Source organism: Equus asinus, chromosome 2 (assembly GCF_041296235.1).
Source record: "Equus asinus isolate D_3611 breed Donkey chromosome 2, EquAss-T2T_v2, whole genome shotgun sequence".
Lineage (NCBI taxonomy): Eukaryota > Metazoa > Chordata > Mammalia > Perissodactyla > Equidae > Equus > Equus asinus.
This window is the reverse complement of record NC_091791.1, coordinates 15,673,216-15,688,979: the sequence shown is the minus strand read 5'-3', so window position 1 is coordinate 15,688,979 and position 15,764 is coordinate 15,673,216. Positions and strand designations below refer to the sequence as shown.

At 37.8% G+C, this 15,764-nt stretch overlaps 1 long non-coding RNA gene across 1 annotated transcript; it reads left to right on the top strand.

The window, feature by feature from the left end:
* Positions 1-1,686: 1,686 nt before the first annotated feature.
* LOC139044588 (uncharacterized) lies at positions 1,687-15,447 on the top strand. The gene is made up of 3 exons (XR_011501653.1): positions 1,687-1,891; positions 2,528-2,611; positions 13,491-15,447. It is a non-coding gene; the product is annotated as an uncharacterized lncRNA (long non-coding RNA).
* Positions 15,448-15,764: the final 317 nt, after the last annotated feature.

Sequence of the window (15,764 nt, the reverse complement as noted above, 5' to 3'; positions counted from 1 at the left end):
TTAGCTCAGGGCCAATCTTCCTCACACCCACACACACAAAAACAGTTTAGCACCATCCAATAAAGACTAAGATTGAAAGACCCTACAATGTATCAAGTCCACTCCTAGATATATAATCTAGAAAAACTTACACAATTGCACAGGGCTGTTTTTAAGAATGTTCACAGCAACGATTTTTGTAATACCAAAATGCAGATATAATCCAAATGCCAATAAATAGCAAAATGGATAAATTAATTGTGGATAATCATACAATGAATACTATACGGTGGTGAAAACTGAATCAAAGCTACACACAACATGGATGAACTTCAGAAACATAATGTTGAGTGAAAAAACCAAATCACAGAAGAATGCCTATGGTATGATTCCGTTTATAGAGAGTCAAAAATGTGTATAACTAAACAGTATATTTTTAGAGATGCAAACACATGTCGTGTTTCAAACACACAAAGTATACAGAAAAGCAGGGGAGTGATAAACATGCCTAGAATGATGGCCACTTCTGATGGGGAGGGAAGAGGATGACATAGAAGGGGTCATGTAGGAGATTCGTCCTGTTCCTTCAAGTGGTGGTAGATAGGGGGGTGTTTGCTCATACACGTGTTCAACAAACATTTATTGAGAGCCCTCCACGTATCAGGGGAGATGGTAGTGAACAGAACAGACAGTCTGCCCTTTGGAGCTGACTTCTGGTGCTTAGAGTTGGACAGCAAATATAATTAATAAATAATATAGGTGATATAGTGATAAATGCTAAGGATTTAAAAAATACAGCACAGAAGAAGGAGAGAAGCATTCACTGGGGTGGGTGTTGAAATTTTATATGGAGTGGCCAGGGAAGGGCTCACTGGGGAGCTGGCACTTGAGTGAAACCCTAAAGGCAGTGAGGCCAGCCCTGGGGCTGTGTGGGGAGGAGGGCAAAGGCCAGAGAGGGAAGCAGTCAGCTCTGCTTGAGGAACAGCAGGAAGTCAGAGTGGCTGGAGCCGAGTCAGAGGGGAGCAAGGAGGAGGCCAGGGCGAGGTGCTGGGTGGCAGAGCGGATCATAATGAAGACTTTGGTTCTACTCTGAAGGAGACGCGACACTATTGGGAGGTTTTGAGGAAAGGATTGGCAGTCACTGTATCATGATTCTTCATACCATACACATATTTTATAAGTATTCTTTTGTGACAATTCAATATTAATTTTTTAAAAAGCTATTTAGGGACTAAAGTGCTCTCTCCCTCTCTCTCCTTTATCCCCATGGATTTATAGAAGGGGAAATAGAATGTACAATTCAAATGTTTCAGTTAGTCAATAAGCTTGGAACATGATTATAAATAGCAAAGGCTGCAGTCACTGGGGATTCAAAGTTGTGCTTTCTGAACAGCAGGCAGGAGATAGATGCTGTGCGGAATTCACCTTCACGAGAAGCCCAGACTCGGTCTCTGGCTAGGCCTGAATGGTTAGTTTGACACTCACGTGACTAATGCCTTGAAGAATTAGGACTCTGGTTCTTTGAAGTTTCTGTTCTCTGGTGTTTTAACCCACTTTTGAGATAATGAGAGCTCATTAAAATCCCAGCTCAAGATTTTACAGGCAGCTGGTGCGACTAGGCCCATTGTACAAGATAATTTACTCGTCCTCTATCCAGAACTAATCTGATTTCATCAGAACTAGTTCTTTTCTCCGTGTTGTGTCATTACGAGCCCGTCACTCACTAAGCCTCTTGAACACTATACACAAGGGTCTCCGCCCTTTATCGTCTTGCTTTCTTTTTTCTGCGTCTGCTGTCTTCTCTGGGCACTGAATCATCTTTTTTAGGGACACACATTCAGGACTCAGTGGCATTGACTCTTTGTGACGTACCACGAGGCCCTCCTCCTGGCCTCACCAAGCTTATCAGCTGGTAGGTAAGACAGACCCTGCACACGTAATCTCCAATTCTCCTCTCAAGAAGATCTTTTCTGACTATTTTTTTCCCGGATGGAATTTTCCAAGTTGAATCTCAGCTTATACTCCTTCTCGTAATTTCATCTGGTAGCCTCTAACGTCTTCTTCCTTTATGCTTTCACCACAGCTCCTTCTGCTGGTTCACGTTTTCTCCTGCATTATTGTTGAGTGGTAAATTGGTCAGGCATACTTTATTCTAAGCCAAAATAACACTCATTTTTCTAGAATGAATGAATTATCTTCTTGGGTTAGCAGTGAAGAATTATCTTTAATTTTCCGTTTCCGAATTTACTGTGGGTACGGCAAGCTGTTCATAGAAAAATATGTGGTCAAGTAATTCTTAGTGTTTGCCTAACGGGCTCCATGGGGACAAAGCCCTTTCAACCACACGCACGTATCTACCCAGAATTGTGGAGTAAAAAAGAACCACATTGAAACAGTGGCTCATTTAAGCTCTGATTACCCAGATTTAAAGATAAATTTCATGGGCACATTTATGACTTTGCTTCAATTGTTATTGATTAAGCTTTTCAGGGGTTAAAATTGGAAACATATCCTCCAAACCTTCTCTCTTTTCTTTTTCCTTTTCTAGGGAATTATAGGCAAAAGGAAACATTTACCTATAAAAGGGCATTTACAGTCTAGCACGATATATGGACCCTCCTGGAACCGCCTGGTGAGTTGGAAAAATGCATCCTATTTAATTAGATATTACAAATGCTTTTTAAAATATATTGAATTTATTTCATATCTATCTATCTATATTTAAATTAAATGTAAATATATCGTGGCTCTGAGTTTTCTGAGTCATATCCACTTAAAAATATCACTGTTAAACATCTTTGAGGGTTTTTTTAGGTATAATTTACATATAGTAAAATGTACAAATCTTAAATGCACAGCTCCATGCATTTTTATATAAAAATGTGTAACATTTTATATAAATATGTAAAACTGTGTAACTCCACCCATATCAACATATAAAACATTTCCATCACCCAGAGAGTTCCCTCCTGGCCCTTTCTAGTCAGCCCCCACCTCCTGACTCCGAGGTAACCCCTTGTCTAATTTTATCATCATAACATCCTGTTCTTGACTTTTATATAATAGGAATCATACAATATTATTACAAAGGTTTTTAAGTTTTTAAAAATTGAATTATTAAACAAAATTAAAGTATGATCCAGCAATTCCACTTCTAGATATTACCCAAAAAACTGAAAGCAGAGCCTTGAACAGGTATTTGCATACTCTTTTGTTTTTTTTTTTAATTCTCCTCTGAGAGGTCTTCTTTATTTTTTTTCTGCTTTATCTCCCCAAATCCCCCTGTACACAATTGTATATCTTAGTTGCAGGTCCTTCTAGTTGTGGGATGTGGGATGCTGCCTCAACGTCGCCTGACGAGTGGTGCCGTGTCCGCACCCAGGATCTGAACCCTGGGCCACCACAGTGGAGCACGCGAACTTAACCAATGGGCCACGGAGCCGGCCCCTGCATACTCTTGTTCACAGCAGCATTATTCACAATAGCCACAAGGTGGAAGCAACTCTAGTGTCCATAGATGGATGAATGGATAAGCAAAATGGTATATGCGTAGAATGGAATATTACTCAGCCTTAAAAAGGAAGGAAATTCTAACACATGCTACAACATGGATTAATCTTGAAGACATTATGCTGAATGAAATAAGCCAGTTACCAAAGGACAAACTGTGTATGATTCCACTTATATGGGGTACATATAGTAGTCAAACTCATAGAAACAGAAGGTAGAATGGTAGTTGCCAGGGGCTGTGGGAAGGGGGAATGTGGAGTTACTGTTTAATGGGCACGGAGTTTCAGTTTAGCCAGATGAAAAGAGTTCTAGAGACGATGGTGGTCATGATTGCACAACAAGGTGAATGTATTCAATGCCACTGAACTGTACGCTTAAGAAAGGTTAAAATGGTAATCTTTGTTACGTGTATTTTACCAAAATTTTTAAAGTGAATTATTTCAATTTAAAATTACTTTTCCATTCTTTTAAAGCTGGGTTCAACCATTTTTTGGACTTATAGATGCTGTTGTTGGGTGCAATGGCAGATAAACACAAATACTTATGTCTCTGTTAAAAGAGACTTCATACGAAAACTTTTGCAAAGTGCTAAAATCATATGCTTCCAACTTATTCAATGGGTAAAATTTTGGATTTGCGGAATACTTTTCCTTTAAAGAACTGTATTCATAAAATAGTTTTATAATCTTGAAAGACGTCCACACATTGTTTTGTTTATGAGCGCACTTGCTTCCAGGATATCCCCTAGCTCAAGCCAGAGAGGGAAAAGCTCAGCCCTGTGGGGAAGGGAAAGACTCTTAGCCATGGTGGGAACATTGAGCTCAATTTAAAGCTTAAAAGAAAAGAAATGGAAAAACAATATTGCCCCTCTCTCTGAATTAATCGTCATGGCCACCTGCCTTGAGTGGGAAAAATAAGTCTGAAATTATGACTGCCCACAGAAATAGCAGAGATCAGATGACTTACTTGCTTAGAAAAAAGCATTCTTGTCACTGATATTGAAGTTAATGTGGACATATGGACATATTTATTTGGATGTTGGGATGTGAGTTGCTGGGAGGGAAGCTAGAGGGAGAAGAAACGCTTGCTACAAAATTTGTTTATTTTTTAAATTTTATTGTGGTAAGAAGACAACGTGAGATCTAAAAGATTTTTAAGTGCACAAAATGTTGGTAAACTGTTGTACAGCAGATTTCTAGAACTTATTCATCTTGCTCGACTCAAATTTATGCCCATTGATTAGTAACTCTCTGTTCCCCTCCCGCCAGATCCCAGCAGCCACCATTCTACTCTCTGCTTCTATGAGTTTGACCATTTTAGATACCTCCTATAAGTGCAACCATGCAGTATTTGTCCTGCTGTAACTGGCTTATTTCAACTAACATAGTGTCCTCCATGTTCGTCCATGTTGTCGCATATTACAGAATTTTCTTCTTTTTCAGAGCTGAATAATATTCCATGGTATAGATTCGCTACATTTTCTTTATCCATTTATCTGACTATGGGCATTCAACTCAATAGCAAAAAAACCCAAATTACTCAATTTAAAAATGGGCTAAGGACTTAAATAGGCATTTCTGCAAAGAAGATACACAAACGGCCAACAGGTATATGAAACAATGCTCAACTTTACTAATCATCAGGGAAATGCAAGTCAAAACAACAACGAGATATCTCACAATCGTCTCGCACCTGTCAGGTGGCTATTATCCTAAAAACAAAAGACAAGTCGGCAAGGATGTAGAGGAATTGGAACCCTTGTACACTGTTGGTGGGAATGCAAAATCACGCAGCTACTATGGAAAACTATATGGAAGTTCCTCAAAACAAAATAGAACTACTATATGATCTAGCAATTCCACTTCTGGGTATTTATCCAAAAAGATTGAAACCAGGATCTCCAAGAGATATTAGCACTTCCAAGTTCATTGCAGCATTATTCACAATAGCCAAGATGGAGAAACAAACTTTATTTTAACTCATCATGGACCATTTGGAAGAGAGAGGTCCTCAAATCATATTCTGGATAAACTTCAAGCTCATTCTAGAATTCTTTGCACATAATACTCCATGAGCAGCAATTCTGGAAAGATCCCTCTCTGGGAAAGATATTAACATCCACTCCTGGGGCTGGCCTCCTGGCCAAGTGGTTAAGTTGGTGAGCTCCGCTTCTGTGGCTCAGGGTTTCAACGGTTCGGATCCTGGGCACGGATCTAGCGCTGCTCATCAAGCCATGCTGAGGTGACATCCCACACAGCAGAGCCAGAAGGACCTACAACTAGAATATACAACTGTGTACTGGGGAGCTATGAGGAGAAGAAGAAGGAAAAAAAGAAGATTGGTAACAGATGTTAGCTCAGGTGCCAATCTTTAAGAAAAAAAAAATCCACTCCTCTGGTAATGACAAAAGCAACTTTGAAACAAGACTATTTTTGTACTTAATGCCTGTGTATTTTATCTAATCAAACTAAAGTTAAACTTGCGATGCTTTTTCATTTATGCTGCTGCAATTCTACTCTTGATATATATCCACTAGAAATTATGATTTTTTCTAACCAAAAAGATGTGTTCAAAAATATTCATAGCAGCTTTATTGTGATAGCCAAAACCCAGAGATAACCCATTGTCTGTCAATAATGGGGTGACTGAGTAAACTATGACATCTTTACGCAATGGAGTTAAACACAACATTAAGAAAGAAGGAACTACTGACACATGCAAAAACGTGAATTGTTCTCATGGGCATAGCAGTGAGCGAAAACTGTCAGACACGAAATAGTACATACCATATGATTTCACTTACAAGAAGTTCAAAAACACAAAACTAATAATCAAAGGTGAATACAGGTCAGAATAGTGACTCTCGAGAGTGATTTCTGACTGGAAGGAGTCCTAAGGAAGACTTCTGGGCGCTGGGATATTCTCTATCTTGAGCTAAATGACAGTTACATGGGTATACACACTCACAAAAATTAATTAAGTGGTGCACTTACTATTGGTGTGTTTTATTTGTGTACATAAGCCCTAATTTTAAAATGTTAAATTTAAAAATCTAGATAGCTTCAGATGGTGAAATTTGAATGTTTGGAGATCTTTACAACAGTGAGCCCAAGTAGCACACGATGAAATTTAATTTTAATTGATATATTACATTGGTACTATTCTTGTTCTCCCATTTAATATTCTATTATTAATTCATTTTTTCTATGAAATGGGGATTTTAGTAGCATCTACCTCATAGAGTTATTTTTTAAATCAACTTTGCTATAATCTTTATTATTTAAAATAAATTGCATACATTTAAAGTACACAATCTGCTGAGTTCTGATAATTATACATACCTATAAACCAGCACCACAATCAAGATATGTCCCCAAAAGTTTCCTCTTGCCCTTTTTTTCTTTTTTTAAAGATTGGCACCTGAGCTAACAACTGTTGCCAATCTTTTTTTTTTTTTCTGCTTTATCTTCCCAACCCCCCCGTACATGGTTGTATATCTTAGTTGCAGGTCCTTCTAGTTGTGGGATGTACTCTTGCCCTTTTGCAGTCCATTCTTCTGTCCACCCTGGCTCCAGGCAACCAGTAATTTTCTTTTTGTGCAAAAAGATTCATTTACATTTTCTAGAATTGGATAAATGAAATCAAACAGTATATGATCCTTTGTGTCTGGTTTCCTTCACTTGGCATGATGAGTTTGAGGTTCATACAAGTTGTTGCATGTATAAGTAGGTTGATGAATATTATTCCATTGTGTGGATATGCCACATTTTAGTAATCGATTTCCCTGTTGATTGGCATTGGGTTTTTCCAGGTTTGGCTATTGATAAGAAAAATGCTATGAGCATTCATATAAAGTCTTTGTGTAGATGCATGTTTTGGTTTTTCTGGGGTAAATATCTATGAATAGAATGGTTAGGTCATGTGGTAAGTGTATGCTTAACTTTTTAAGAAACTGACAAATATTTTTCCTGAGGGGTTATATCTTATTACATTCCTACCAACAGTGTATTTTTCAGTTTCTCCACATTCTTGTCAACAGTATTGTCAGTCTTTTAAATTTTAGCCTGTCTAATGGCTGTAGTGATATTTTATTGTGATCTTAATTTGCATTTCCCTGATGGTGCTAATACATTCAAGAATATAAAGGAGATTGTCATAGTGAATGAACACAGAAATAAAAACTATAAAAAAGAATCCATTGGAAATTCCAACATGAAAACATAAAATACATAAAGTAAAAAATTCCACAAATGGGCTTAATAGAAGATTGATGATGACAGAAGAACTTGAAGATAAATCAATAGAAATTATCCAATCTTAAGAAGAGAGAAAAAGATTTAAAAAAATAATAAAGAACAGAACTGTGGAATAATATCAAAAAAGTTTAACATGCTTATAATTTGAGTCCTAGAAGAAGAGAGACAGATGGTTCAGAACAAATATTTGAAGAAATAATTGAAATTCCACAAATTTGGTAAAAGACATAGATTTATAGATTCAGCAAGCTCGGCAAACTCCAGAAAGGATAAATACAAAGAAAACCACATCTGGGCACAATATAATCAAACTGCTAAAAACCAAAGATTAAGAGAAACTCTTGAAAGCAGCCAAAGAAAAGCAATATATAACATATGATATAAATGACTGCTCACTTCTCATCAGAAACCATAAAGGCCAGAAGAAAATAGAATGTTTTTAAAATGCCAAAGGCAAAGAGCCTTCAAGCCAGATATCTATATAAGGCAAAATATCCTTCAAGAAGGAAGTAAAATAAAGCCATTTTCAGAACAAAGAAAACAAAGAGAATGCATTGCCCACCACCCTGAACTACAGGATCTGCCAAAGGAAGTTCTTCAGGCTGTGGGATATGACTCCAAAGGGAATGTGGAGTGCAGTACATTGGAAGTGGTGTAAATATATGGCAAGTTAAAAAGATCTTTTTACTCTTTTTTTTTTTTAAAGATTGGCACCTTTGTTAACATCTGTTGCCAATCTTTTCTTTTTCTTATTGTCCCCAAAGCCCCCCGGTACATAGTTGTATATTCTAGCTGTGAGTGCCTCTGGTTATACCATGTGGGATGTCACCTGAGCATGGCCTGATGAGTGGTGCCATGTCCCCAACCAGGATCCCAACCAGTGAAACCCTAGGCTGCCGAAGTGGAGCCTGCGAACCCAACCACTCAGCCACAGGAACGGCCCCCCTTTACTCTTAATTTTTTTTTAATTTATATAACTTGATTTTAACATTGTCTTATGGAATGTGGAATGTTATATAGATGTAACAGGTATGACAACTGTAGCATAGAGGATGGCAAGGGGTGCGAAATGGATCTACCCAGTTGCGAAGTTCTTAACATTTTATGTGAAGTGATAAAATACTAACTCTAGAGTGTGCAAAGTTAAGAATATACGTGTATATGTATATTCATATATGTATATATACTCTCTAGGAATATATATATATACACATATACAACCACTAACAATATAATGCACAGAGGTATGGTTAAAAAATCAATAGAGAAACTAAAATAAGAGAATAGAAATTTCCCAATTATAATCAATGAATTTGCATAATCAGAAATAGCCACAGAAAACTCTAGAGGAAACCTGGGACATAATTTAAGGCCAGAGGTATGTGGCAATAGGAGTGCAATTCCAACAGTGACAAAAACAGCAGTATTACCTGATGCTCAGCTCAAAAGGCCACCCCTGGTGGTCTAGTGGTTAAGAATCGCTGTGGCCTGGGTTCATTTCCCCGTCAGGGAACCACACCACCCGTCTGTGGATTGTCATACTGTGGCGGCTGTGTGTTGCTGTGAAAGCTATGCCACAGGTATTTCAAATACTAGAAGAGTCACCCATGGTGGATAGATTTCAGCGGGGCTTCTAGACAAAGACAGACTAGGAAGAAGGATCTAGCCACCCACTTCCAAAAATATTGGTCATGAAAACCCTATGAATAGCAGCAGAGCATTGTCTGATATACCACTGGAAGGTGAGAACAGCGCTCAGAAAGACCGGGCAGGGTCCCACTCTGCTGTACGCGAGGAGTCAGAATGGACTCCACAGCACCAACAACAGCCCAAAAGTCAGGGGGTGTGGGGACTTTTCCCAAGACCTGAAAATCAGAAAGACAATTGTTTATTCTAGATAGATAAATACAAAGAGATAGGCGTCCATAGAGATAGAGAATATTGTTACATTAGAGAATAGTAGAAAAAGCATAAACCTGGGGCTGGGGGACCCAGAGTCTGGTCCAGCCTCTGCAGTAACCGGCTTTCTGGCCCTGGGCAAATAATTTCCCCTCCTTGAGCTTTGGTTTCTGCAATTTCGGCAAAATTGAGAATGTTAAAAATTCTTTCTAAGATTGCTTCCTTTTCAAACAATAGTATTTGGAATGAGGTTAGGGTGTTTCCAAATTAATTATTTTGCTATTTTTTGTTTAAGTTTTCATCCAGCACTAACACTCTAAGATTCTGTTTTTCATTTTGCTTATGACATTCTCTTCTGATCATACTCTCTCCACCTTATGAAGCTCTAATTGAATATCTGTATGTTTTCATGTGAAATAACTTTCCACTGATATACAATAATGGTAGAGATTCAAAAGCCTTTTAATTCTTTTAAATGGTCTTATCATCATGAAGAAAAACCTTTTTCACCTCCCTTCAATATATTTAGTTGAGGGTCCCTCTAGTGGAAGAATCTGCATATAGCACTACAAGAGTTATGCTTACAGATTTAATAGCCCATGAATACTACATTTTATACACTAAAAAATAAAATATCTACGCCAATATTACAGAAAAATTCTCAGGATTCAAGTTCTCAGGCTAAACTTCTAGTCGGGATTCAATATTAAAATATATGAGACAACATATGTAGGATTATAACATTTAAATTTTTTTCTATCCCAATTATTGTTTGTAGCCGTGAAATTAACTGCGTGGATGAGAATGTATAAAATGGAGGAAATTTTATTTTATCCCCCAAAACGTATTAAAAGAGAATTCTGGGTTCTAAATGATTTCCCTCTTTCCTAGATAGTTCCTGCATTTTTCAGGTGAGAGGGATGAACACAACTGTGTGGATTGGAGAGAATGGACACTAAGGGAATAAGCTCAGGTCCCACAGAGTGGCGGTGGGAACAGATGTGGCGTCTCTCGTGGATGTTCATCAGGTAACTGTCTCCAGGTTACCTGGGAGCCCACATACTCTGCTCTCCAGAGTTTCTTCTGAAGCAGTTGCTTCAGTGTGATCATCCATGAAGACTCTCCTCTCCTTTCCAGAGTGTTGGCTTTTCCTTAATCAAAAAGAGAAGTATTGTGCATGACAACTATTTTTAACCTTCATTCAGAAGCCAGTTTAATCTTTGCTACTGAGTTCTGCTTTAAAAAATATAAATACATCTAAGGCAATTTAATCAAGCAATTAGTGTAGTCTTTAAACTGAATTTCATCCACTATTAGCTTCAATTTTAATAAATTGATATAATTCATCCAAAACATCAAATTGGTTGTGCCATAGGGAACCTCATGGAGCAAAGGAAAAGCTAAACTCACTTAGCAGAAAGAGATTTGAAAATCATCTCAGGCTTGAATTTCATGGGATTAAGTAGTTAATTTCATTATTAATTTTTAAAATAATTCTAATAGCAAGTTCCTAAATGACTCATCATTAAATTTAGCTCTTTCTTCATAGCAGAAGAGCAAGATAATGACCCATGACAACTGTTTTAAGAGTTAGAGGTACTCTTATTTTCTTATATAACTGAAAAAATCATGGCTAATGAGTATTTGGAATGCTTTTATATCTTCCCTTGAGTAGACTCAAATTCTACTGTTTCTCTGTAGATGTTATTGTCATGTTATCTTGGTAAATCAAAGTGCCAGAGGTTCCCGTTACCTACACTACTTTATTAGTGACTCATTCTGGCACATTCTGAAGCAGTTTACTCTCCAAAAGTGGGCACTCATCTTCTGAGGTTCGTATCACTGGAGACACAGGGGCTCCCACTCTCCTGGGGAAGCGGGAAGGAGGGCAATGGGGCCATCAGGGGGATCACAGCCTGTCCATCCTGCATCCCTGAGTAAAACAGGCAACACATTTTAGAGGCAACTTCAAATAGTTACACCTTAGCCTGGAGAGTGGTTCCCAAGTATTTTCACTCCTGGACCACACGATTAGAAATCCAGCACCGAGGGGTTGGTGGTAAGCATGATTTTTTTTTATTGATACCAATCTTAGAGTTGGCAGAGCGCATGTTTCACCTATAAATATTACCTGAGAACCCAAAAGTCAGGCATCAGGTGCTTTTGAGATCTCGTTCAGGAGGTTCTGGTCCAAGATGGTGACATAGAAGGCTCCTGAACTCACCTCCTCCCATGGACACACCAAATCTACAGCTAAACATGGAGCAATTCTCTCTGAAAGAAATCCAGAAACTAGCTGAGTGACTCCTACACATGGGACAAACAAGAAAATACCGACATCTAAACGTGTCTTGGCACACCTTCAACTACCAGGAGTCACTAAGAACAAAGAAGGCAGCTTGGACAATCACAAACATTTCAGTGACAATCAAGAGCTCAGGCCCAGCTGAATGAGAAGGTTCGTCTCCTACACAAGACCACTCGGTCAAGACTGGGAGAGGTGGCTGTTTTATCTCATGTGCAGAAACCAACCCGGAGAGGCAAGGAAAATAAAGAAAGAAAGGAATATATTAAGATAAATTAACATACAAAATTTAATTAATAAGATAAAATTCCAGAAACAGACCTTAATGAAACGGAGATAAGCGATCTACCTGATAGGGACCTCATTCACATCCATGTTCATTCAGTTGGCCACTTCCAGTATCCCAGTTTCATGACACAACTTAAGTGGAATTAAACTTCTATAGTTCTAAATTGCATAACTAACGACGGTTAGCTTCAACTGCAATTCCTCATTGATGCAGACCGGCCAGCCTGACCCCAGATAATGCCAATTTCTCAACAGTCGTCAGGGAAGGAGGTCAGACTCTTCAGTTCACGTTTGCTGGATAATCAGATAAACCTCAGGTGGACTGCATCTGAAGGCCAGGCAGGATACCCAAGACCTGGGATGGTCCTGTTACCTTGGCTCACGAGGTCAATTTTGTATATTCAAGTCACATGGATGCTACTCTTGTAATACCCAAATGGATGAAGGGCATTTCAGGAAACACCAACCATCTTCCCGTAACTTCCTCTCTGTGTGGCTTCCCTAAAAGTCATTAATTCTTCAGAAAATGTCGTTGTATTTAGATGTCCTAAAAGAGATATTTGGTATTTGGAATTTCCAGTACGTTTATTTATCGGAGAGAAGTTCTCCATCACACCTGAGCTGCTTTTATGGGGCCAGCATCTCTCACGGTTTGGCAGTATCTTAGTAACTGCCCAAGGAGCAGCTAGTGCTCAGTGAGGCATCCTTAGGTATTTGCAGCAGCCGCCGTTTGTTGAGTGCTTACCATATGCAAGGGACTGTGCTAAGCTTTACCTGCGTGATTTTGTATATTCCCTACAATAACGCTGCAATGAAGTTACCATTATGGTTCCCTTTTCACAGAGAAAAAACTCGAGATTTAGTGAGGTAGAAGCAAATTCTGTGGATTTCTTCTGTAACATAAACAGCAATCTAGGAAATTTCATTTCAGAAAATAGTAGGGGAAATGGACAGGATTCTCTTGTCCCATACATAGACTCAATAATAAAAGTGGTATTTATGTGCATATTTATTCCTTGAAAGGCAATGCACCTGTGCATTTACACTTATGGTATTAACATGATGAGTGAATATTTATTTTAGGGTTGTATACGCCAAGACTGAAGAAGCCTGAAGACGCCACTGATGCTATATTTGTAAGTGCAGATCCCATAATCTCCAAATGGATGAGCTCCTCGACCCTAGTTTCCAAGGATGATCAGCTTTTATTCTTTGCTTGGCAATTTATTAACTTCATCTTCTCTCTTTTAAAGTATTTCAGGTTTTGGAATGAGCCATATTGAGGTCATCCAGACCAGCGTTTCTCAGACTTGAACGTGTACACAAAATCCCCTGGAGATCCTGTTAAAATTCAGATTCAGATTCAGCAGGTGCAGGTGGCTTCCACATTTCTGACTGGTTAGCTCCAGGTGATGCTGACGCTGCTGGTCCATGGACCACACTTTGAGTAGCAAGAATTGAGCTTTCTTCCAAATGAAGGAAAAGAAATATCACATGTAAAAAGAATTCTCTTCTACACTCTGTAGACAGAGATTGAGTCTGGGACTGTACAAACGTTATGTACATAGAGATATTTCCCTGGGAAAATGTTATGTTTTGTCAAACTGCTAAATATTTGATATTCTCTAGTTCTTATTTTTTTAATGCAAAGGAACTTCAAATATTGTTCCAAAGATTTCCAGTGTTCTGTGAGGATTCTACTAGAGTGAGGGAAGATAAGAAAACTGTTAGAGAAATTGTGTTTGTTATAAGTATTGAGTTAATCCAGATTATCCATTAATGGGTCAGACTCATCTAAAGAAATCTTTTTCTCTAAATTTTTTTCACACCTTTTTCTACGATCTGACTATTCCAAACAGCTCTTGGAAACTAAAGAAGGAATCATAGGGCACAAAGTATCCTTCGTGACTGTAACATGTCTCTCAATGAGATTCTGATCCAATTGACAGTATTTCATCACATCGTTATGTCATGATCAGGGCACTAATTAGAAAAAATAACTGCCATTAATGTGTAATCAATGACAGTTGATTATCAGACACAATCAAATCTGATTCCATAAGAGAATTTATGATGTGTAAACACTTAAGAAGGGGTTATTCTAGTAGCATTCTCAACACAGATAGCCTTGCAGGATATCTTTGCTCTTCCTGTAACATTTAATCGAGAAAAGTATTTGTCAAGACATGGCAGCGACTGGGGAATGATATCACCCGTAAAAAATAGGATATTATTTCCAGTAATTTCTATGACTCATACAATTTTCTCATACATTTAAGAAATACTTTACATAACTGCTTATCCAGGAAAGGATATTATAGAGAAAATTTAATTTAACTTTAAACTATATTTAATTTAACTTCAATTATCCAAATGACTGCCTCATAGGAAGTATTTACTTTTCATCTCTTGTTTAGTATTCTCTAGACAAAGTTGTAGTCATCACATAAACAAAAAAGTGTAATTAGCTTAATTACCTGGTGTTGTGTTAACTATGATTTTCCTTTTGCAACATTAATTACTTAGTTACTTTTTATAATCAAATTTTAAATATATATTTATTAAACTCAGATTTGATGATATGTATCATTTCACAATTAACATATCAAATTATGTGTTAAGTGTGTGGTATTAATCAGAGGCGAGATCTATTGGCTTAGAAAAGGAGAAAGTATTGAGCTTAATTAGAAGAAACAAAATGGATTGTTAGTAAATTCTGCAAAGCCTGATGGAAACACAAATAAGACAGAAAAAATTCATCAGAATAACAATAATAATAATATCTATTAAGTGCCTACTGTGTACCAGGCCCTATTCTACATGCTGTACCTGTCCTGTCTCTTGTATTCCTCACAGGAACCCAATGAAGTAGGTTCTATAACATGCCCATTTTACAGATGAGGAAAGTGAGATACAAAGAGCTTAGGCAACAAGTCTAAGATCATGTCAGTACATGGTGGAGTGGGGATTCACACCTAGGAAATCTGGTTTCTGAGCCTGCATACTCTACCACAGAGTTGTAGAAGGTTTTGTGTCCTTTGATCAGGGGTCTTCAAATTATGGACCACTGGCTAAATGTGGCCTGCCAACTTAAGCCTGAAAACTGAGAATGGTTTCTACATTTTTTTAAAATTTAAAGGTAAAAATATTTTTGTGACACATGAAAATTGTATGAAATTAAAATTTCAGTGTCCGTAAATAAAGTTTTATTGGAACAGAATTGTGTTCATTTGTTTATGTATTGTCAATGGCTATTTTCATGTTACAACAGCCAAGTTGAGTAGCAGCAACAGAGACCATCTTGCCCACAAAGGCTAAGATATTTACTATCTGGCCTTTTGTAGAAAAAAATTACCAACCCTTGCGGTAGAACACATGTGTGAAGGGAACCGAAAAGACAAAATTTGAGCAAATGCAGCAAAGGGTCCATCCAAATGGACTAAATATGACTCACTCAAGGTTACTTGGCAATGGGGCCATACTTCGTGAACATGAGAATATAAAATGTGAAAAACCACATGCAAGAA